Source organism: Siphateles boraxobius, unplaced genomic scaffold (assembly GCF_051911475.1).
Source record: "Siphateles boraxobius isolate OS27281-9 unplaced genomic scaffold, OSU_SipBor_1 7, whole genome shotgun sequence".
Taxonomy (NCBI): Eukaryota; Metazoa; Chordata; class Actinopteri; order Cypriniformes; family Leuciscidae; genus Siphateles; species Siphateles boraxobius.
Genome location: NW_027509197.1, coordinates 40,232,501 through 40,257,500, shown reverse-complemented (window position 1 = coordinate 40,257,500; position 25,000 = coordinate 40,232,501). Strand labels below are relative to the sequence as shown.

The 25,000-nt window shown below is 36.7% G+C and overlaps 1 long non-coding RNA gene across 1 annotated transcript in view; it reads left to right on the top strand.

Annotated features, from left to right (window-relative positions):
• LOC143723737 (uncharacterized) overlaps window positions 1–22,816 on the top strand; it is a 41,734-nt gene extending 18,918 nt beyond the window's left edge. The window contains exons 3-4 of the long non-coding RNA XR_013197171.1: window positions 9,691–9,782; window positions 20,464–22,816. This is a non-coding gene — a long non-coding RNA (uncharacterized LOC143723737). The remainder of the gene's footprint in view (window positions 1–9,690; window positions 9,783–20,463) is intronic.
• Window positions 22,817–25,000: the final 2,184 nt, after the last annotated feature.

The following is a 25,000-nucleotide window of genomic DNA, read 5'->3' as shown; positions in this document are numbered from 1 at the left end:
TGTAAACAGTTGTTTTATTGACTATAAATTAGATTATCTGAATAGAATAATAAAATGTGACTTATTCATGAATGCAGCTTTACCCTCAACAATGCGGTTTTGAAACGTTGCGACTTACACTTGGAAAATTCAATTCAACAACATGATGAGGTCATGTGACACAGATGTTGCATGTTTTGCATTGCTGTTGCATTTGATCAGTTTTTTATTCAATATGAAACAGAAACTGTGATTGTCCTTTCTTCCATATCATTCTGTGAAAGCAATATAGCATGTTTGTATTGCGGTTGCATGATGTTTTTAACCCATAATAATCCTGCATTTAACTCCTGCATCAGCTGAAGTAAGTGTGTGTGTGTGTGTGTGTGTGTGTGTGTGTGTGTGTGTGTGTGTGTGTGTGTGTGTGTGTGTGTGTGTGTGTGTGTGTGTGTGTGTGTGTGTGTGTGTGTGTGTGTGTGTGTGTCTCACGCGTGTCTCGTTCTCTGAGATCCAGCATGAGTGTGTGTTTGGCCCTCAGCTCTGTCTTCGCTCATCACATCAGCTGCACTTGATCTACACACACACACACACACACAGCATGTAATGGTGTTGAGACCTACGGGCTCTTTGTAAAGACGAATGAATCCGCTCTCTGAGGATCGCTTGCATGACTCCAGGACAAAACGAGACTCAATCCAGGTCAGAGTTGATGAATGGATTCAGCTAATGTAGACTTTTTCATCCTCCATCATGTCCATCTCGAAATGCACTCGTTTAATTGAACGATATAGACAGACAGTATTTATCTGTGCAATTGAGCTGTGAACATCTCAGCCTTCATAACACAGATAATGCTGGGATGTTCCTTCTTACAAGTTTGGAAATCCATATTCTTGGGAAATGCACAACACAATCTCATGAAAGTGTCTATCTATACAACGGATGTTATTTCTCGTATTTTTTTGCGTGCATATGATACGCACTGAAAACCCCTTGGTTAGGGGTGGGGACTGTGTGTGTGTTACACGCCATAAAGTGCGTATCATATGCACGCAAAAACTATTTTTGACGTATAAATGGTACGAGAAATAACATTCGTTGTATAGATATGCACTTTCATGAGATCAGGCTGGTATGTTCACACAACTGATATTGAACGTTCACTATACACTGCTGTTCAAAAGTGTTTCGAGTAAGATTTTTTAATGTTTTTGAAAAGTCTATAGCAAGTCTGCTGTTGGATATATATTATATATGCAAAACAATATATACTACATAGCAAATCTCAAGTGCATGATTATATTAATTATATTATATAAACTATATTATCGTCCATCTCTAATCTTCTAAATGCAACTATAAGATATGATATCATAAACATTACGTAACATTTTGATTTTCTGTAAAGCTGACTTGGACATCAAGACTGCATTTATTTGATCAAAAATACAGTAAGAAAAATGTAAATATTATTCCAATGTAAATCAGCTGTTTTCTATGTGAATATATAGTAAAGTGTAATTTATTCCTGTGATCAAAGCTGAATTTTCAGCATCATTACTCCAGTCTTCAGCGTCAAGTCAAGTCATCCTCATTTATATAGCGCTTTTAACAATGTAGATTGTTTCAAAGCAGCTTTACAGAGATAAACATATAATTTGAGGTAACAGAGATTGGTGAACAGCGTTTAATTGAAATATAATCTTTTGTAACATTATGAATATGCTTACTATCACTTTTGATCAATTTAATGCATCCTTGATGAATAAAAATATGAATTTCTTTAAAACAAAACAAACTTATAATAGTGTTTATTTATGTTGATTTTGCTGGTAATATAGAGTAATGCAACATTGTGAATAATAATGGTTTGAATGCATTGTGATTCTGAATTCAGCTAATTCACGGTGAAAGTGTGTCGTATGTTAAAGCGATAAGCGTCCGGTTCTCAAGGATCGGCCTGACGTCCTCTATACTCTGTATCTATTTATTTCTCGTCTCCCTGAAGGCTCTCCAGCATTGACTTTAAAAGTGTGAATGAGGTTAACTTGCTCCCGCAGGCCTGAAACGCCAGCCGCTCGCTGGTAACACACACACACACACACACACACACACACGGCTGTGTGTTTTATCATCTCAGGGTGAATCTGCTCCTGTTGTCTCTCACGATACGCTATAACCGGACCGGCCGTTCCTCTGGGACTATTTGCCATTTGGACGGGAGTTTTCCTGAGGTTAATGAATGCTGTTGCAGAGCTGTATGTGCTGCATTTACAGACTCAGATCATCGTATGTAATTGAACTCTTTGAGAGGCGACACGCTTCTGTGATTCTGCACAGGGTCTCGGCATATCTCATCCAGTTTATTCTGGACAAGAATCGACCACTTGGACAGGAGTGTGGGTCGACTTTGAGATCAGAATTTATGTGCATTCAAAAACTAATATGTAGGGATTATTTCACAGAGATAACTGTTCTCTGTAAAGCTATTGTTTTTTAGCTTTACTAAAACAGGTTTTCCTGCTTGAATGTTGATTATTTTCCTCATATTCTCCATTGTTGCGGCTCCTCTCTTCCCAGTCTGTCAGTAACGCTCTGTTTCCCGAAAGCATCGTTAGCCAACTATAGTCGTTATCAGCAGTTCCACGAGTCTGTGTTTCCCGAAACCATGGTTTTAACGAACATTCACAAACAGCATCGCAGAGTTGTGTGTGTGAGCGACAGGACAGATCTCGAGCTGCGGTTAGAAGAAGAGTTTCTAGTTTTCATGACATGTGGACTCAATAAATCCTGATCATGAGCAGAATAATCAACATTCAGTACAATCTATATCTTTTATTTACAATAGCCAACATACAAATGTCATTTACGTCTTTTAGTTTGTCAAGAGATTTAAAGTGTTGTTTTTGAAGAGTGCCATAGATATAAACACTAGATGTCGCCTTGGCTACGGCACTTCATTGGAACGAATGCGTCAATAGAGCCGCCATCTTGAAACGGGGAACCCCTCATCAGCGTCAATGTAGGAAAAGGTCTAACGGAAATAAAATCACCATAAAACGTCATGAATGCGATTTTCTAGTTGTTTTGGTTCGTTCCAACGGTCAGACATGTATTTATTATAGAGTCCAGAGAAATTAAAAAAAAAATTAAAAGAATTCACAAACTTGTGAAATGTAATCCCTTGCTGTCTGGTTTTTAGATTTCGTTCGTGTAAACATCCATACGCAGCACAAACGTCCGGCATCATCCATGAATTCAGCGTTTCCTAGCTACTTCCTATGACAAGACCCCTGTTCCCAGATGGCGGCGGTTTTGACGCATGTTTTGAACCCCAAGGCGACATCTAGTGTTATATCTATGGAAGAGTGCATGTGTGAACGTGAGTGCGTAAGAACGAGACTATTGAATCTGGATATAAAGCAAAATGCTCAGATGCCATGTTCGTAATTTATAGCAAAAAATCTAGCATTGATTTCGATCTAAAAGAGATTCATTAAAAATAAGTTATTACTCCACGTGCATGACATCATTATCCAACGTGGTTGAATCACCAATTTGCCACAATACGGTTTCGGGAAACAGTCGTGACTAGCTTGTTGATTTTTTTCAACGATGCATCGTACTGAGTTACATTATTGTACGGGAAACACACCCTTGTTTAGTTCCTGTCTCTAAGCCCCTCCTCCTTAAAAGCACTCTGTGCTCTGATTGGTCGGCTGGATCAGTGTGTTGTGATTGGTCGAGCGCTTCGAGTGTGTTTGGGACATGTCCCACACTACTAACTAACTCAACCAGGCTCCGCTCCTTTATTCTGCGTATGAATTATAATGAGAAATATTATGACGTGTTCGTTCCTGGTTAGATACAATGGAGGCGTTTCAGGAGTTCAGAAACACTGACACTGAAATAGAGAATAACTCCCGCTGGAGGAAGAAGTTTTTGTTATTAATGAGATTTTATTATTTGCCACATACACAGATATATGCAGAATACAACTTCTGTGAAATGTAAACCCGGTAACCTGTACATAATAATGGAAAAATAGTGATAATAAAACAAAATAATAATGCTTATTTGTCCTCAGATGCACAGAGAATATGTAGGTCCCGAAGCTGTAACCCTTTGTTATGAGTTGTACATATTCTCATATGCTTTCTGAAGCACAGGATTGTGGGTTTTCTGAAAGGGAAGGTGGGCGGCAGTCAGGTTGTGTTTTTGCTGTCATCTCTGCTGCAAGCACATACTTTCTCTGCGACGTTAAAAACAGGACCTGCCAATGTCAGGTGACAGAAACATTGTTCAATTGTGTGAAAATGGCTTGGGGGTCCGAAGCTCTTAGAGTGAGTTCCTGCCTGAACCGTTTAATCCCACCGGTCACAATTGTGACCGCATCTTTTTTCTTATTTCTGGATGCTCTAAAAATGTTGTTATTGACTTTGGGCAAGAAATTCAACTTTTAAATGACCAAATAGATTTTGTCTTGATTAAAATCTATTAATGTCATGTGACTAATGTGAAAGGTCACATGACCAGATCATTTTACTTCATGCTTGCACATCTAGAAGAAGATGTCTTCCTCAGACTACTACAAAAAGTAGTATGTAAAACATCTTAATTAACAGGTAGAACTATCATATTTTGTACATATATTCTTTAAAGGGTCTACTACTGATATATTTTGAGAATTATACTCCTGCATATATATTTTGCTCGTAAGACTTGTAAATTTGTTAACGGTCACAATTGTGACCGGTAGCATAACACAATGCTTCAATTGAAAACACAGGTATTGGCAATCCTACACTGAACATATGCCTCACCTGTGAGGGGGATGGATGATCTTGGCAAAGGAGAAGTGCTCACTAACACAGATTTAGACAGATTTGTGAACAATATTTGAGAGAAATAGGCCTTTTGTGTACATAGAAAAGGTCTTAGATCTTTGACGTCAGCTCATGTAAAATGGGGGCAAAAACAAAAGTGTTGCGTTTATGATTTTGTTCAGTGTAGTTATCAGTATCCCAGAAACTTTCAATGTGTTGGACCTTCTAGATGTACATGACCCCCCTCCAGTATTGAAAGTGACTGTGATAGTGATGGTTCAGATAGGGAGTACCATTGGTGAAACGGCCCATTTGCCAAGTAGACTATTGAATGGCGATGCAGAGGTGAACTATCTGGAGGATTAGGCAGATGTTCATGACAACCAATTGGTGTGCCCCACACATGACCAAAACACAACCCTTTCTACAACGTACGGCCCATCTTCAGTGCACTGAATGAGTGCACACACATCTCCCTGAAACTGGCCTAGGACAGGGCCCAAGTGAAGTCATGGTCTAGCCCATAGGGGTCTAGCCGAACAAGCAGAAGTTCCTCCAGGGTGTAACTTTGTACATGACAATCTTTTCACCTCACTAACCCTCCTTCATGAAATGAAAAAACCAGGTATTGGATGTCTTGGAATGAATTGTGTCAATAGGTCTAACTGAAGAATTTGTATGAATTCTGACTATGGTGTTTCCCACCGGTCACTATTGTGACCGAGTATAAAACCTAATATTTCACTAACTTAACCAACATAAAATCAAAAAAGGAATAATGTTTGAGTGTTAGGAAGGTCTAAGGAGTAAAATGCATGTACTCAAGTTGCAAGAAAAATTTTGGGATTAAACGGCTTTAATGGTGAAAACGGCTTCATTTGCAGGATAAACTCCAGGTCATGTTCAGAATAGCATACTAACATGTATGTACAGTAGAGCGCAGCACAATTCATCATGAAAAGATCATGATTTCATTTCAAACACCAATTAAATTTTTCATCTAGAGAGCTGTTGTCATGTATAGATATGAAACAGTCTTTTCTAAACACATTATTTCTGTCTTACAATCATTCATATTATCACAGAAGCACTGGATAAAAGTTTATAGTTCGGATGTACTGATGTGTTTACGGTAGTGTTCATAAACCGTGCCCACGCTTTCGCAATCCATTCCCACGGTTTTGTAAACTGTACTCACGGATTTGTTTAGGTGTGGGATGCATTTAATTATGTTTAAACTTCATTTTTTAAAATGGATAATTTTTTGAATTTTCTAAAAAACAACATTTAGGCTACTTGTATCTTTAAAGTCCATTTTTTTGGGTGGAAAAAGCTCAGTATAATAGAATAAGCAAAAAAAGATTTCAGATATAAAAAGGAAATTTAACACAAACACAAGTTTAGGTTAAATAAAAATAAAACATTCATAAATTATTTTATGATTAACATATTTCTGTCTTAAGTGAACTCATTTAAAGTTATAAACGCAAATAATAATTATCATTATTATTATTACATTTAGGCTACATATTTAGAAAACGCTTTTATCTAAAAAAGGAACAAAGCAATTAGTCAAATGTCGGTCTTAATAAAGGTTAGACGATAATAATACAGGGCTAAGATTATCACAAATATACACAAGATTTTGACGCATATCCAAGTAAGGAAAATGCATGTGTTCGCGCCGGACTACATCAGTCGCGACTCGCACGTATCTTCATTTAAACTTCACTCACTGACGTTTTCCTAACCAGAAAAAAACAGATTGCCCTGCTCTGCCTCTGATTGGCTAGTACTCGTTGCCATCTGGGTCAGAGCCAATTAGAATCAGGATGTGGGTGGGAAAAAACTATAGAAAATATCTGCTTGACAACTTATTATGTAGCTGGGAACAAGCTCAAATAAGCAACTACACTTTAGAAACAAGCCCTTAAAAAAAAAATTGCGACCCTCGACTACCAATATTTGTAAGCGACTTTACAGAAAAACAAGCCCAAAGTCGCTTATAATAAGTGGACTTGGCAACACTGAATGAAACAAGTGAAGTCACTATGAGTGAGTCATTGAATCATTCACTTAAGAGATTTGTTAAAAATGTTCATAAAGGTAACATTTAAAAAGTAAATTTTTTACTTAATTGGAACTTTATCAGAACAGTTTTAGAATATATTTCCGTTAGCTGGGATAATGCAATGTGCTCAACTTGACCTTTTATTTACAATGTGATGAATGAACTAAAAGTGATCGCATCTGTGATTTCTTAGTGCATGCAACGTTTTTCTCTTAAAAAAACAAAACAATTAACCTTATGAAATCCTGGAGTGATTTTATCTTCAATAATTTCATGTATCAATCCACAAGATGCAGTACTATGTTATATTGTGAAAATTAATAGTCTATAGTCTAATGTTTGGGCTGAAACTAAATACAGTATGTGTTTGCGCAATATTCGTTAAAGTGAAAAAAAACAGGTGTCTATTAATGACATATAGATTAGATTGTGACAACATTTTTATTATTATTATTAGCATTTCTGCTAACAGTTTACAATAAGGTCCCATTAGTTAACATTACTTAATCCATTTGCTAACCATGAGAAATTCTATTTTTGCAGTATTTATTAATCCTTGTTGACGTTAGTTAATAAAAATACAGCTGTTCATTGTTAGTTAATAGTCCATTAAATAATATTAACAGATATAACTTTAGAATTTAATAATGTATTAGTAAATAATGAAATTAAGATAAAAAAAATGCTGTAAAAATATTTAGTTCATGTTAACTAATCTAACCCTGCTGTAAAGTGTTAGTGTAAGCTATTTCTTCAGGTCAGCGTTTATAAAGGTGTGTGCATTACAGTATTTCAGCTCTCGGTCACATGAAGCTGCATTAGTTGAGGAGATTTGCAGTTTGCGTTCAGCACGTGTCCTGAAATGACTCTTGAATTAATCCTGAATCAAAGCAGGGATGATGGGAATCATTTTAAGTAGTTGCTGCTGCCAGTAAGTGTGTAACTGTACATGGACATTTACATTCAGAGCTGACGATGAGAAATAAGGCCCTGTTTACAGCTGGTATTAAGATGTGTTTCAGTCGCTCGGATCACAAGTGGACGACTCAAATTACAGGTGTAAACTGGGTCTAAAACCACTTTCGACCATTTCCATAGTCAAAAACTCATTCATGCCCCGTTTACACGAAGGGAGGACACAGATATTTCCCTGAGTTTTGGCCACTCAGTTACACGAAAACCCTGTTTTTATCAAAGAAAACGATTATTTCTAAAAACTCCGGCCAAAGTGGAGATTTCTGATAACGCCGGTTATGTGTTGTCGTGTCAATTGGGAGAAACGGGGTTTTAGGTTCTTAAACATCACATTATGCACCAGAAAATGCTTAACGTCATGTGAGCGCCCAGTTTGGCATAGTTATGATGGCGCTTGACGGCGCATTTATACGGGTGGATGTAAATGACAACTTTTTGGAAAACGATGTTGTGTGCGCGAGATTATTATTGAAAACGGAGGGGGGGAAATATTTGTTTCTCTAAATACCCAGCTAGGTATAAATTTGGCCTCGATCGGATTGCTTAATACGTTTTCGTCTGAAAACGCATCTTTTTCTTTCCGTTTTGGCCTTCCGTCCACACTGAGATGGCTTTTTTATTAATGAATACGTATTTTCGCTTTTTGAAAACGCTCTCCTAAGGGTACGTCTACACAACAACAATACGCTTAAAACTGAGAAGATTTTCCTTTGAGTTTTCCGCGTACAGGCGACACCATTGTCAAAACGATTCCCATTCACACGGATCCGCGAGAACGACTAAAAAACGCTGTATTCTGCTGCCAGGCCAGTAGATGGCGATGAAACACTACATGTGCATGACGTCATCGTTGCCAGAGATTTGCGTATTTTGTTGTTTTACACGGAGACCATTTTCAAAACTTGCACTTTGAAACACGTTTTCAAAAGCTTGTGTTTTCAGGCACCCGAAAAAGCAGTTGCCGTGTAAAAAAAGGCCAGTTTTATATTTTTATTTGAAAATGGTGTCGTGTAAACAGCCCCAAAATGGATAAATTTCGGATTTGCTCCTGCGGCAAAACACGAGAGCAGTTTTAGCGTTTTAGACCAAACATATAATGGTGAGTGAGAGCGACCTGGACGATCAGGGAATGCTAGCTAAATAAAATGATCCTGTCCGAAGAATTAAGCGCTTTATTGTTTATTTTTCCATCTGCATCATCTCAGTGAGCTTTTATGAGGGTTTACGCATGCGCAGTAAAGGTGAGTTTAGCGTTTTCCGACGATTCAGTGTGGATGAGAAACTTTTGGAAAACGCTAGTGTGGACGGAGAGCATTTTAAAAGAAAAACTCCTTTCAAATGTGGATTAATGTAGAGGAAGCCCTACTCATATGATCGAATGTGTTCGAACAGCCACAAAATACACTATAGGCCTACTTTTTTTTAAAAACTTGGTTTGAAGATGAAAAACTTGCTAAGCACAATATTATCTCGCCATTCCTGATTTCTAACACACTCGCAGTGTTCGTCGTGATCTTGTGGTTTCAGAGCAGAAACGAAAGCTGACGCTGATCCGGATGTTCTCCGTCGTCTCCGGTCGTGTTCATATGTAAATTGCACGAGCTTATTTCGATCATAAGATCTGGAATAAATCTGGTTGAAAGTGGACAAAAGAGACGGTTTAAAACACCAGGTATAAACGGGAAACACATCTTAATACCAGGTGTAAACATAACATAATCATCATGCATGATGGCTTTCTTCTGAAGTCTGTCCAGCTTCTGGCCTTTAACCTGCAACTTTTTCCTCATTGTAATGCACATGTGATAAACATGTGCGTGTGTTTTTGTGTTTCCACAGCTGACTTTGAGTACGTGGCGTCGTTGAGGGTTTGTCCAGATAATATAAGGATCGATGTCTCCCGCTGCACGTGCTCATGCTCATCAACGATGGTATGTAATATCGATTTCTCAGTTTTAATCGATTCTCATTTTGATGAACTGATATAAATTCCTAAATCCGAAGAATCGATCTTTTATGTTTTCAGTTGATGAATAAACAAAACTTTTTAGCGCCTCCCATGCGATGAATTGCAATAAGCTTTGTTACTTTTGATATGAAATGTCTCAGATTTCAAATTTTGTAATTTCTATTACGAAATTCAAACAATTCTACCATTTGGCGCTCTTTAATTTGTGACGGATCGCTGTGCCTCGGTTGAACCGATCATATCTTCCACTGTTATTAGTTACAGCAGCAAATAATCATGAATGAACATCACAGGGAATGTTGAAAGATACAGAACAACTGAAATCAGTCATTTCTAATGTAATCGATCAATCAGTTTTCAACCGCAGAAAGACGTCAATAAAACAGCTCGTCACAGACCTCAAGACAGTCAATGACCATAAACTCAATAGTTAGCTAGAAAAAATTAGACTACACTTTAGAAGTGTGTTGTTACTTCATGTTAACTAATGTAGTTAGTTCAACTTTGGAAATAAAATTATTTTAGTTAATGTTAACAAAAAAAATGTGATTTCTTCCCCTAAATCATGGAGCCCTACTTTAAAAACAAGTCAGTTTGGAGAAAAGCATCTGCAAATTGCGTAAATGTGTAGTAACGAACTGCACAGACGCAATAATTATAAACTAGACACAGAATAGCTGTGGGAAGGGTTTTCTCCGTATATTTTGGTTTACTGTACATGATTATAAGGTTATTGCCTGTTAGTATTGTTTGTCCATTGGTCTGTGACCAATCAGAACAGATTTAATTTTGGTCATTGTCACCTCAGGCTTTCATAAATGACGTCAATCAATCATTACTAGCCTACATTTCTGATTAAAACACTATTTATATTATTAATCCTGATTATATGTCCTGAACAATACGGCACTTCCCAGAAAAGGAAGTTGATTGTGTAGAAAAGTGATGAATGGATTTGATTAATTTGAAAGTTTTTCCCAAAACTGTGTGTATGTGGGCGTGTGTCAGTGTGTGTGTGTCTGTGTGTGCGTGTCTGTGTGTGTGCGTGTCTGTGTGTGCGTGTCTGTGTGTGTGCGTGTCTGTGTGTGCGTGTCTGTGCGTGTCTGTGTGTGTCTGTGTGTGTGTGTGTGTCAAGTCAAGTCAAGTCACCTTTATTTATATAGCGCTTTTACAGTACAGATTGTATCAAAGCAGCTTCACAGTGATAACATGAAAATAATATAACAGAGTTTGTTTCTAAAAGAAAATTGAGTCAACGTCCACCTTAAGTAAGGCAGATCAATAATATTATTGAATATTAAATGTCCCCAACTAAGCAAGCCAAAAGCCAAGGCAACAGTGGCAAGGAACCAAAACTCCATCAGGTGACAGAATGGAGAAAAAAACCTTGGGAGAAACCAGACTCAGTCGGAGGGCCAGTTCTCCTCTGGCCAACGAAGGAACAGTGCATGATTTATGATTCGGGCAGCATTACAAGTCAGATTGGATCGGAACATTTAGAATATTTATCCATTTCCATCTTTTGGAAGTCCAAGTAATCACGCCGGTGTTGAGACGAGTTGTTGAGGATCAGTGCCGTCCACCATAGAGGGTCCATATCGCCGGTGTTGAGTCGTCTCTTCACAGGCTTTGTGATTGGGGTATCTGAAGTCTCCGTGAAAGGCTGGATACAAACTGGAGCTGACGAACGCCGTTTTTCTCGGGACTCGCGTCCCGAGATAACAGCAGAAAAGCAAATATCAAACCTCCATGTCACACATGCATCTTATTTATTTAGAAACTTTAGTCATCCATCCATAATGTCATATTTCCCATCTGAGTCACTGGGCGAACCGCATAGACCTGTCAAGAACATGTGCAAGTCGTATCTCACATCAGCCAAAGGATGCCATGAAAAAAATTATCACAAAATTAATTTTAATTGACATAATTATGTGTTTGTGTGTGTGTGTGTATGTATATGTATATATATATATATATATATATATATATATATATACTGTGTATATATATACTGTGTATGTGTGTGTGTGTGTGTGTGTGTGTGTGTGTGTGTGTGTGTGTGTGTGTGTGTGTGTGTGTTTGCATGTCTGTCTGTGTGTGTGTGTGTGTGTGTGTCTGTGTGTGCGTGTCTGTGTGCGTGTCTGTGTGTGCGTGTGTGTGTTTGTGTGTGTGTGTGTGTTTTTGTGAACACTTTCAGGATTCTCTTCAGGTCTGGTCTGAACACCTCAGTGATCTTCAGATGTGTGTGTGTGTGCGCGCGTGCGTGCGTGCGAGTGTGTGCTGTTCTGAGCACCTCAGTGATCTTCAGATGTGTGTGTGTGTGCGCGCGTGCGTGCGTGCGAGTGTGTGCTGTTCTGAGCACCTCAGTGATCTTCAGATGTGTGTGTGTGTGTGTGTAGTTCAGGTTGATTGATAATAAGTGTTTCATGAGAATGAGCAGAAATAAGCAGTCATGATGAAGTGATAATATGAACTCGATCGTTAGCTCTCATTATAATCAGCTCGATTCACTGACACTCATACGCCGCTCACACACACTGTCCTGCTCTTCTCAAGCATTATCATCATAATAATAATGTTTCATAGAAGTATTTAATAATAATAAGACATTGTATATATTTGTTTATAATAATGATAACATGTTTTACGCATACCAGAAAGATGTTCAGGCAGGGGCGTGAAGTAACGAATTACAAATACTTGCGTTACTCTAAGTTTTGAAAAATGGTGCACTTTTGCTTTAAGTGATGTATCTGTACTTATTTTCCCTCCATTTGGGATCGTTAGTGGGGATTTGCAATTTCAGAGAAAAAATCATGATATATATTTAAGTAGGATTTGTGAGTTTATGGATTTGTGAGCCACCATCTTGAGGTAAAGAAACTCGCATCACATCTGATGTCATTAATGATCCTGACTGTTAATCTACAGTAGTCAACATTTGAAGTCGATCAAAACCATTTTCATCAAAGTTATACATGAGTTTTGACCAATACCCGTTCTTTTCTTAAAACAAATTTGATTAACTTTTTGATCCTCTTCAAACGTTGACTACTATAGTAGAAGTTAGTGATGTTGTGAGTGAATCTGCGCTCTTTGTTTTCATTATTGTTTTCATTATTCTGGTTCCTGAAGTCAGAACTTCCTGAGCCACTTCCTGTTGACCCACCTGGTGCATTCTGGGTAGAATTCTGGAGCTCGTCAGCGTCTCGTCCTGGATATGCACAGCATGTGAGTGGAAAAACACGCCAAACTTCTCGAGTTAAAATAACTTACCTGAAGCAAGATTTAATCTGCAGATCTAGAATGCAGGGATTCTGAAATAAATCAGAGATAAGAGGAATCTGGCCTGGAGCGATATTAATATGAACACTGCAAAAAAATGCTGTTCTTCCTCCGTGTTTCTGTCCTGTTTTCCAGCACAAATATCTAAACATTCATAAATCAAGATACATTTACTGGAGAAGCAAAATGACTGAAGATATTAAGTCTTGTTTACTGGAAAAAATTGATCATAACTGAGTTTATGCTTAAAACAAGAACATAAAATCACTAATCTTAATTCAAAGGGAAAACAAGATTTTTTTTAAGTGTAAACTCACATGATTTCTTCAGAAAACAAGTCTTAATATTTTAAGTGCAATAGACCTGCCACCTGTAATGTGTTTCTTTGATATTCATTTTATGACTAACTTTTCTGACAAGGCAACATATTAATAGAGCATATATCATTATCATTTAATATATAAAGCAGCCAAAGGATTCCATGAAAAAAAAATTATCACAAAATTAATTTTAATTGACATATTTATATGTGTGTGTGTGTGTGTGTGTGTGTGTGTGTGTGTGTGTGTGTGTATATATATATATATATATATATATATGCATTTATTTTGACATATATATTGGGGGAATGTGTTTCATGGCCTTGAAAATAATGCCCACAATACAAAAAATCAATGGTCTTAAAAATAGGCTTAAGAAAAATGTAATTCCTTTTCCTTTCTTTTCTTTACTGATGTGAGATACGACTTGCACATGTTCTTGACAGGTTTCATGCGGTTCGCCCAGTGACTCAGATGGGAAATATGACATTATGGATGACTAAAGTTTCTAAATTAATAAGATGCATGTGTGACATGGAGGTGGTAAATGATAACCTATTGATTTCAGCAATTTATTTTTCAGAATTCTCTGATGAATAGAAAGTTCAAAAGAACAGCATTTTATCTGAAATATAAAGCTTTTGTAACATTAAACACTACCGTTCAAAAGTTTGGGAACATTGAGATTTTCTTTTTCTTTTCTTTTTTTGTGTGGAAAGAAATTAAAGAAATTAATACTTTTATTCACCAAGGATGCATTAAATTGGTCAAAAGTGACTGTAAAGACATTTATAATGTTACAAAAGATTTTATTTAAAATAAATGCATCCTTTAGATGCGTTACATTAAATGATCATGCTTTATGTCATATAAATATGTCGCCTTATCAGAAAATGATTGATGATATTCTCTTTAATGGTTATTAAATGGTCTTAAAAATAGGCTTGAGAAAAATGTAATTACTTCTCTTCTCTTTTCTAATGTGAGATACGACTTGCACATGTTCTTGACAGGTTTCATGCGATTCGCCCAGTGACTCAGCTGGTAAATATTAGATTATGGATGACTGATTATGGAAGTTTCTAAATGTATGTATGACATGGAGGTGATAAATAGTCTATTGATTTCTGCAACCACACAAAACCCTCTCATGTTCTCCTTTTAATTAAATGGGATGTTTCTGTATTTAAAACTTCTCGGGGAAACCGACGGCAAGTTCCAACAATCATCCTTCAGTTCTAGAGGATCTCTAACTCTTTCTTCTAGAGGATCTCTAACTCTTTCTTCTAGAGGATCTCTAACTCGTTCTTCTGGAGGATCTCTAACTCTTTCTTCTAGAGGATCTCTAACTCTTTCTTCTGGAGGATCACTAACTCTTTCTTCTGAAGGATCTCTAACTCTTTCTTCTGGAGGATCTCTAACTCTTTCTTCTAGAGGATCTCTAACTCTTTCTTCTAGAGGATCTCTAACTCTTTCTTCTGAAGGATCTCTAACTCTTTCTTCTGAAGGATCACTAACTCTTTCTTCTGGAGGATCACTAACTCTTTCTTCTAGAGGATCTCTAACTCTTTCTTCTGGAGGATCTCTAACTCTTTCTTCTAGAGGATCTCTAACTCGTTCTTCTGAAGGATCTCTAACTCTTTCTTCTGAAGGATCTCTAACTCTTTCTTCTGGAGGATCTCTAACTCTTTCTTCTAGAGGATCTCTAACTCTTTCTTCTAGAGGATCTCTAACTCGTTCTTCTGGAGGATCTCTAACTCTTTCTTCTAGAGGATCTCTAACTCGTTCTTCTGAAGGATCTCTAACTCTTTCTTCTAGAGGATCTCTAACTCTTTCTTCTAGAGGATCTCTAACTCTTTCTTCTAGAGGATCTCTAACTCGTTCTTCTGAAGGATCTCTAACTCTTTCTTCTAGAGGATCACTAACTCTTTCTTCTGAAGGATCTCTAACTCTTTCTTCTAGAGGATCACTAACTCTTTCTTCTGAAGGATCTCTAACTCTTTCTTCTGGAGGATCTCTAACTCTTTCTTCTAGAGGATCTCTAACTCTTTCTTCTGGAGGATCTCTAACTCTTTCTTCTAGAGGATCTCTAACTCTTTCTTCTAGAGGATCTCTAACTCGTTCTTCTGAAGGATCTCTAACTCTTTCTTCTGAAGGATCACTAACTCTTTCTTCTGGAGGATCACTAACTCTTTCTTCTAGAGGATCTCTAACTCTTTCTTCTGGAGGATCTCTAACTCTTTCTTCTAGAGGATCTCTAACTCGTTCTTCTGAAGGATCTCTAACTCTTTCTTCTGAAGGATCACTAACTCTTTCTTCTGAAGGATCTCTAACTCTTTCTTCTGGAGGATCTCTAACTCTTTCTTCTGGAGGATCTCTAACTCTTTCTTCTGAAGGATCTCTAACTCTTTCTTCTGAAGGATCACTAACTCTTTCTTCTGAAGGATCACTAACTCTTTCTTCTGAAGGATCTCTAACTCTTTCTTCTGGAGGATCTCTAACTCTTTCTTCTGAAGGATCTCTAACTCTTTCTTCTGGAGGATCTCTAACTCTTTCTTCTGGAGGATCTCTAACTCTTTCTTCTGGAGGATCTCTAACTCTTTCTTCTGAAGGATCACTAACTCTTTCTTCTGAAGGATCTCTAACTCTTTCTTCTGAAGGATCACTAACTCTTTCTTCTGGAGGATCTCTAACTCTTTCTTCTGAAGGATCACTAACTCTTTCTTCTGGAGGATCTCTAACTCTTTCTTCTGGAGGATCTCTAACTCTTTCTTCTGGAGGATCTCTAACTCTTTCTTCTGGAGGATCTCTAACTCTTTCTTCTAGAGGATCTCTAACTCGTTCTTCTGGAGGATCTCTAACTCTTTCTTCTGGAGGATCACTAACTCTTTCTTCTGGAGGATCTCTAACTCTTTCTTCTGAAGGATCACTAACTCTTTCTTCTGAAGGATCACTAACTCTTTCTTCTGGAGGATCTCTAACTCTTTCTTCTGGAGGATCTCTAACTCTTTCTTCTGAAGGATCACTAACTCTTTCTTCTGGAGGATCACTAACTCTTTCTTCTGGAGGATCTCTAACTCTTTCTTCTGGAGGATCACTAACTCTTTCTTCTGGAGGATCACTAACTCTTTCTTCTGGAGGATCTCTAACTCTTTCTTCTGAAGGATCACTAACTCTTTCTTCTGAAGGATCTCTAACTCTTTCTTCTGGAGGATCTCTAACTCTTTCTTCTGGAGGATCTCTAACTCTTTCTTCTGGAGGATCTCTAACTCTTTCTTCTGGAGGATCTCTAACTCTTTCTTCTGAAGGATCACTAACTCTTTCTTCTGAAGGATCTCTAACTCTTTCTTCTGGAGGATCTCTAACTCTTTCTTCTGGAGGATCTCTAACTCTTTCTTCTAAAGGATCACTAACTCTTTCTTCTGGAGGATCTCTAACTCTTTCTTCTGAAGGATCTCTAACTCTTTCTTCTGAAGGATCACTAACTCTTTCTTCTGAAGGATCTCTAACTCTTACTTCTGAAGGATCTCTAACTTTTTTCTGAAGGATCACTAACTCTTTCTTCTGTAAAGAGTTAGAGATCCTCTTCTGTAGGATCTCTAACTCTTTCTTCTGGAGGATCTCTAACTCTTTCTTCTGAAGGATCTCTAACTCTTTCTTCTGAAGGATCTCTAACTCTTTCTTCTGAAGGATCTCTAACTCTTTCTTCTGAAGGATCACTAACTCTTTCTTCTGAAGGATCTCTAACTCTTTCTTCTGAAGGATCTCTAACTCTTTCTTCTGAAGGATCTCTAACTCTTTCTTCTGAAGGATCACTAACTCTTTCTTCTGAAGGATCTCTAACTCTTACTTCTGAAGGATCTCTAACTTTCTTCTGAAGGATCTCTAACTCTTTCTTCTGTAAAGAGTTAGAGATCCTCTTCTGTAGGATCTCTAACTCTTTCTTCTGGAGGATCTCTAACTCTTTCTTCTGGAGGATCTCTAACTCTTTCTTCTGGAGGATCTCTAACTCTTTCTTTTGGAGGATCTCTAACTCTTTCTTCTGGAGGATCTCTAACTCTTTCTTTTGGAGGATCTCTAACTCTTTCTTCTGGAGGATCTCTAACTCTTTCTTCTGAAGGATCTCTAACTCTTTCTTCTGGAGGATCTCTAACTCTTTCTTCTGAAGGATCTCTAACTCTTTCTCTCATTTTCCCCAGTCAGTACGATCATCCAGAAGTAATGAATTCTTTGTATGATTTCCGTGTGTGTGTGTGTGTTTAATGCTTCACTACCAGAGGAAGTGAAAGTGACAGTGAAAGTGACACGTGATGGCCAAGTATGGTAACCCATACTTGGAATTTGACCTCTGTATTTAACCCATCCAAGTAAGTGGACACACATTAGGAGCAGAGTAGTGAGTAGTGAACACACACACTGCAAACGTGGATACACACACCCGGAGCAGCGGGCAGCCTTGAGTGGCGCCCGGGGAGCGATTGGGGGTTAGGTGCCCTCAAGGACACCTCAGTCATATTCCTGCCGATACTGGAATCGAACCAGCAACCTTTGGGCCACCAGTCCAACTCTGTTACCATTAGGCCATAACTGCCCCGAGGAAGCGCTCATGCGTCTCTTCACTAGAAGATTCCTGCTTGTTTGTTGCATATCTAAAATGTTTTTGCTGCTGGCACACATTATTGTTTGACAACGCTGATTCGAGGAGGCATTTCTTTTGTGTGATTAATCATTTAGGGCACTTCCTTTAGCAATGACCTTTGGGAAGCGTTTGTCCTCCTAGCGTTTCAGCATTAATCATAAGAAATGCTTGCAGAGGTGCCAGTGAACTGGTGATTGTTGTTGCTGTTACACTTTACAGCAGATCAAATCCTGTTTTAATATCAGCCAAACAACATTTCATTCAAGTGATCACTTAACCTTTAATATTTGGCCACGTCTTTACGATAGAGATACTACAGCCATTGTAATTTCTTGCATAAGAACATCAAAACATGCAAACTTTTATTTTGAAATCGAGATGAACAAAAGTGTGCATATTTAGAAATATTGATGTATTCACCTGTGTTGGCGTAGGCTTATAATGATTTATGTTACACATCTGGTGAAATGTCGCACGTTGCGTTCCCAGATTAACTTTATAAGGAACCCAAACATATGCAGAAATTAGGGTATTAACCAAGCTAATGACAATAGCAATACAACACTTTGTATCAAACACAAAGAAAGTCAGACTTTATATGCGATCCCAAATGCACGTTATTGTAAACCCAGACAAGCAGCAGATATTGAGTTTGTGTAGAGCAGCATTTACTGTGAATCGAGCCACTCGGAGACGCTGGATGAAACAAGTGCGCGTGTAAATAATTAAAGTGACGCGCTTCACTCTGAAACACGCAGCGCATGTGTTCATTTAACTGAATCGCAGCCTTTGATTTCACAAGAGCACTATTTTATATTATGAGTTTTAAATGGTTTTAATAAGTCTTGCAGCCTCTGAAAGCCGTCTCATAATGTGGCGTCATTGAAATGCGCCACTTTCGGTATTTTTCCGGTTAATCGTCAAGGCGAGGATTTTTTTAAATAGAGTTCGCTAATTTAATTGAGGAATCGAGACGGCCTTGTCGAAACGCAATGATTGTTTTGTATCTGAAGCATTATATAATGAAGTTATATAAATACTATTAAATGGGTTAACATTTAAATTTAGCAGACATGAGTATAAATAAAATTCTGGCTGTTTCATTCAGAACCATGCTGGTCTTTCCATGCATTATTGTGCAGTAATAATGAACGAGTGAAATATTGCTAAATGTTATGCATAAGCATCACTCATTTCCTTTATTTGTTTATATAGCACATTTAATGCAACATCTGTTGTCCAAAGTGCTTCACAATCATTAAATAACACAAAATTAAGAGGAGTACAGAGAAGAAAAAAAAGTATGCATGTGCCGTATGAAACTGTTGAGGGTCATATCTGTAATTCCTATTTCTTTGTCCTTCATATGTCCTTCCGTCTTGGATTGTGCCGGTCTGATTAATAAGAAATAATAATTGGTGTGAGTCATAAGTAGGACACCTCACAGCTTTATTTTTAAAGGAAGAGCTTCTGTGTGATGAATACAGAATATTGCTTTTATTATCCATATGCTGCTGTTAAAATCTTCCCAATCTGAATAATTTATACTGAGTTTGAGTTCATGGATGTGAAACGGCAGATCCCGGATATTTTCCATTCCATGGTTCAAAATGTGATGACTTATTTTGCACAGACCAGGGTTATTATAGTAAACTAAAACACTTATGTTTATTTTATTTCAGCTAGTTGCCAAAGTAACATTTCACATTTCCATTTAATTTAACTGAATTTACTAAAATGACTAAAACTAGTAGTGGATTTTTTTTTAAATGGATTTATAATTTAATAAGTCCATATGGTTTTTATTCACTTTAATTTTTTGCTTTTAGTACTTTTATTTTTAACTATTAAAAATGACAAAAGGACAAAACAAAATGACTAAACCTTTATCTAAAACTAAAATGCAAACATAAAATCTAAAATAAGTAATTTTCACAAATTAAATATTAAAATAATTATAAAATAAATAAGAATGTTCCTAGTAATAATAATCAAACCCAAATTATAACTTTTTTTGTCATTCATTCATGAATTTAGGAAATGTTCCCACTAAACATATTTGTATGATATTAATAATAATATTATTGTGATAATAATAAAAAATATGATTATATTATAATTATTTTATTATAATAATTATATTATAAATAATGGCTTATGTATTATTACAAACCCATTTGAGAATAATAATGATAATATTAATAATGTTTGAATATTATTATTATTATTATTATTATTATTATTATTATTATTAAAGGTCAGCATTATTATTAAACCATGTGTGAATAATAATATTAATAATAATAAACTATTATTAAGTTATAATAAAGGGCAAAATTATTATTATTAACCCATGTGTGAATATGAGACTAACTCAGCTCATGTTTGGTCTCCAGACTCACGTTGAAGGAGTCGCTGATGCTTTAAGGTGATCCGTGGATTCAGTCCAATCAGGATCTTCTGGCTGGACTCTGGAGAAACACTTGAGAAACAAATGAGACCTTCTGAGATTCACCTTCTGAGAAAAAAAATTGATCTTCTGAGAAACACCTGAGATCTTCTGAGAAACACCTGATATCTTCTGAGAAACACCTGAAATCTTCTGAGAAACAAATGAGATCTTCCGAGAAACACTTGAGATCTTCTGAGAAACACCTGAGATCTCCTGAGATCGTCTGAGAAACACCTGAGATCTCCTGAGATCTCCTGAGAAAAATTTGAGATCTTCTAAGAAACACCTGAGATCTTCTAAGATCTTCTGAGAAACACTTGAGATCTTCTGAGAAACATCTGATATCTTCTAAGATCTTCTGAGAAACACCTGAGATCTTCTGAGAAACACTTGATATCTTCTAAGATCTTCTGAGAAACACTTGAGATCTTCTAAGATCTTCTGAGAAACACCTGTGATCTTCTGAGAAACTCCTGAGATCTTCTGCTCCTCAGGACTCGCTGTCTCTGTGACACACAATGCAGTCGCTTCACTTTTATAAACTGGTTCAACTGAAGGTGGAAGTTGCTCAGATGCAAACGAACCATTCATTATCACAACACCTGAGATCTTCTGAGAAACACCTGAGATCTTCTGAGAAACACCTGAGATCTTCTAAGATTCCCTGTGAAACACTTAAGATCTTCTGAGAAACACCTGAGATCTTCTGAGATCTCCTGAGATCTTCTGAGAAACACCTGAGATCTTCTAAGATCTTCTGAGAAACACCTGAGATCTTCTGAGAAACACCTGATATCTTCTAAGATCTTCTGAGAAACAATTGAGATCTTCTAAGATCTTCTGAGAAACACCTGAGATCTTCTGAGAAACTCCTGAGATCTTCTGAGAAACACCTGAGATCTTCTGAGAAACTCCTGAGATCTTCTGATCCTCAGGACTCGCTGTCTCTGTGACACACAATGCAGTCGCTTCACTTTTATAAACCGGTTCAACTGAAGGTGGAAGTTGCTCAGATGCAAACGAACCATTCATTATCACAACACCTGAGATCTTCTGAGAAACACCTGAGATCTTCTGAGAAACACCTGAGATCTTCTGAGAAACTCCTGAGATCTTCTGCTCCTCAGGACTCGCTGTTTCTGTGACACACAATGCAGTCGCTTCACTTTTATAAACCGGTTCAACTGAAGGTGGAAGTTGCTCAGATGCAAACGAACCATTCATTATCACACGAGTCCGTCGATTCTTTCCCAGTGTTGACAATCTCACGCCAGAGAACTGTGACTGAGGAAGGGAATCTATGAAGAGTTGGACGATCATGAGTGTGTGTTGTTCTTCTGAAGGGCTTGTCTGTGTACGTCTTTCCCGCAGTGTGAGTGTGTGAGTGTGTTTCCGTCATGATGTGATGATCTAATGGATCTGGAGAGTCTCTCACTCTTAGAATGAAAGGTTCAGTGGTTCTTGACTCAATTAACTCGTGTCTTAAATGATTGCATAAGACGGTAACACTTTACTTAAAGTCCCTCTGTGGTGGAAATCCAGCTTTTAATGTTGTTTATATGTCTATGTGGTGTTTTTAATATGTTTTAAGACAAACCATGTGTAAATTCATAAGTCGACAGCATTGCTGAGTATTTTCTCCTTAAAACTGCAGTGAACCAAAGACAGTCTCAAAAACACGCTTTGAAATCGCTGGTGTTTCTGACGTCACAAACTACCTTGTAACCAATCAGATCAAAGTGTGATCGTCAACGAGTGGATCTCTGAGTGAGTGAGTGGAGGTGGGGCTCATTTGCATATTCATAGAACCGCGTATACTAAATGAGGCAAGGGTGTCGAGTTACATTCAAGATATTTTAAGGCTCGAAGAATTTTGTTTTAAAGGAAAAACATTTCCTTTACATTATAAAGATTTTAAATATGTCATTTTGTTGATCAACCATGAGTTTTAAGGGATATATGATTGACTCCAGGGGGACTTTAAAGCCTTTGTGTAATGCATTATATAGGTATTCATAATGTGCATTATATCTTTTCATAAATACTTTTATCCAAAGTTAAATTATAATATTTGCAGATCTGATATTGGTTCTTTGTTATGTGTTTAATGCTTTCTATGCAATGAATGAAATTATTACAACAGTGGGTACAGTCAACCATGAGATCATGTAAAGTGCATAAGTGATGCATTAAAATACATGATAATGCATTGTATATAAAGCTTTAATACACATAATACTTAACATGTTATTTAAAATTTTTCTATTTAATTCATATGTCATTAAAAAGAAAAGAAATTGAAATAAAACTAAATGATTTTATTAAAACTAAATCCATAAGATTATCCCACACTTTAAAAAAAGTTTATTTTTTTGGCAGCGATGCAATAATAGAAGAACCATTTTTATTTCCCCAAGTGAGAAGTTCTTAAAAGGTCTTAGTGACATTTTAATAATCTCAACTAAATAAGATTCCAGGGATGTTATCGGTTCCATGTTTTTAATAGTTGCATGATGGGAAACACTAAATGAAGCGCCTGACGGAAACGTTTAATGTTCTATAAAGATCCTTTCGTTCTAAGAGTGTTTCTGATGTCTGTCAGTCTTATCGTTCTCATCTGGGTTATTCTGAATCTGTTCTCATGAACTGTTGAGTCGAGCTTCAGAAAGAGTGTGTTTTTAATGAACCAATACGACCTAAACCTCTTTTCATCCTCACAATCGACTCGTTTACTCGCATACAAGGTCTTATTGTGAACCATCCATCATCAGGTTCTCTCAAGTACGTGAAATGTGTGTCAAAAAATTAGTGAATTAAAACAGCATACACTTTAAAAAAATGTTTGGTTGTTTCAACCTATGTTTGGGTCAAATATGGACGAACCCAACCGTTGGGTTCAAAAAATGAATTAAAAAATGTAAACCAGCGGTTGGTTTTGTCCATATTTGACCCAAAAATGGGTTGAAACAACCCAGCAATATCATTTAGACTTTGCTTTTTCACAACGGCTGTATGATCGAATGCACCAATGTTCTGTTGATATCTGCATTTGTTAATATTAATAACTCGTTTGATTGACAGCCACTTCAACAGGCTCGTCCAATCAGGATTCAGGATTTGTTTTAATAACAGCTATGAAAACATCATGTTTTCATGTTCAGAACAGCTCATCTGTTTATGAAAGTACATTCATATTAATAGAAAGAAAGGTATGATTTTCTGAATCATATCAATGCTCTGATTGAGATTGATTTATTGATGCTGCATTATTGATCTCGTCTTCTGATTGAGTTTAATCTCAGAGACGAATCCTTCAACAACCCATGATGCTTCGTTTCATTGAGAAACACGAGATGAGAATGACTGAAGCTGTTAAGCTCATATCCAAAGTTTTTTTATTGTATTACACACATGATTCAAAGGAAATGTACAGTTTTTTAAAGGTGCAGGATGCAAAATTATAATTCACATAAAATTGTGATTATTTTCTCACCCTTGTGTCCTTCCAAACCCAAGTGTTTATTTTGTCTCAGTGTCGATGTTTGTATGAAAATCTAAGAAAGTGAAAGAAACAGATCAATATTGAAAGCTTGTTTCATAACTTTGCCTAAAATACTAATAATATCAGCGCGTGTTTCTTCTGCTGTCACCTCATTGTGTTGTATGAATGTTTATTTTCATTTATTTTTTAAGAAACCATGCTTTACGCATAGCTCTGATTCAGGCGTTGTGTGTGTGATATTAATATAGGTGTTATTGAATATTCTGTACCGCTGATATCAGTGTCACATGTTTTATTTGTTGTTGTTGAAGTCATGAGGTTTATGTTCACGTTTCAGGAACTCTTAAAACAACTTGCACTAAAAAAAAAGAGATAACAATCTAAATGCTTCTATGTCTGATGATCTCACATATGAAATGCACTTTAGCAAATATGATTTTTGATGCGGGTGACAGTGTGAATTTGCACAGGTTAATCTCACAATCCAGATCATATTTCATTCAAAATTAAAAAATCAAGTGAATCAATTGATCAATAGCCTATTTTTGGAACTATTATATATATATATATATATATAATATAAGTTAAGCACTAAGCATTGTTGTGCTGTCTTTAATAAAGAAAAAAACTGTTTTTGCATTACAGTAAACAGTGAGTACAGTAAAATGTGCTTCATTATAATAACATCTCAAAGTAGAAATAATTTTTTTGTTCCTTTTTTCTTTGAATATTGCAGTTTAATGTCACCTCGCCATGTTTTTGTGAGATTCACCCGTACACTCAGTTCATACTTGACATTTGCTGTTATTAAAATGAGTTCAGGCAGAATGAAAGACACATCATAAAATACATGTGATTTGTAGGTTTTATATTCACAATTTCCTGCAATAAAACATCATGGGATATGAAAACTAACTGTTCAGTGTTTAAACTTCAAAATGCATATTTTTATGGTCCCATATGTGACTTTCTGGAATAT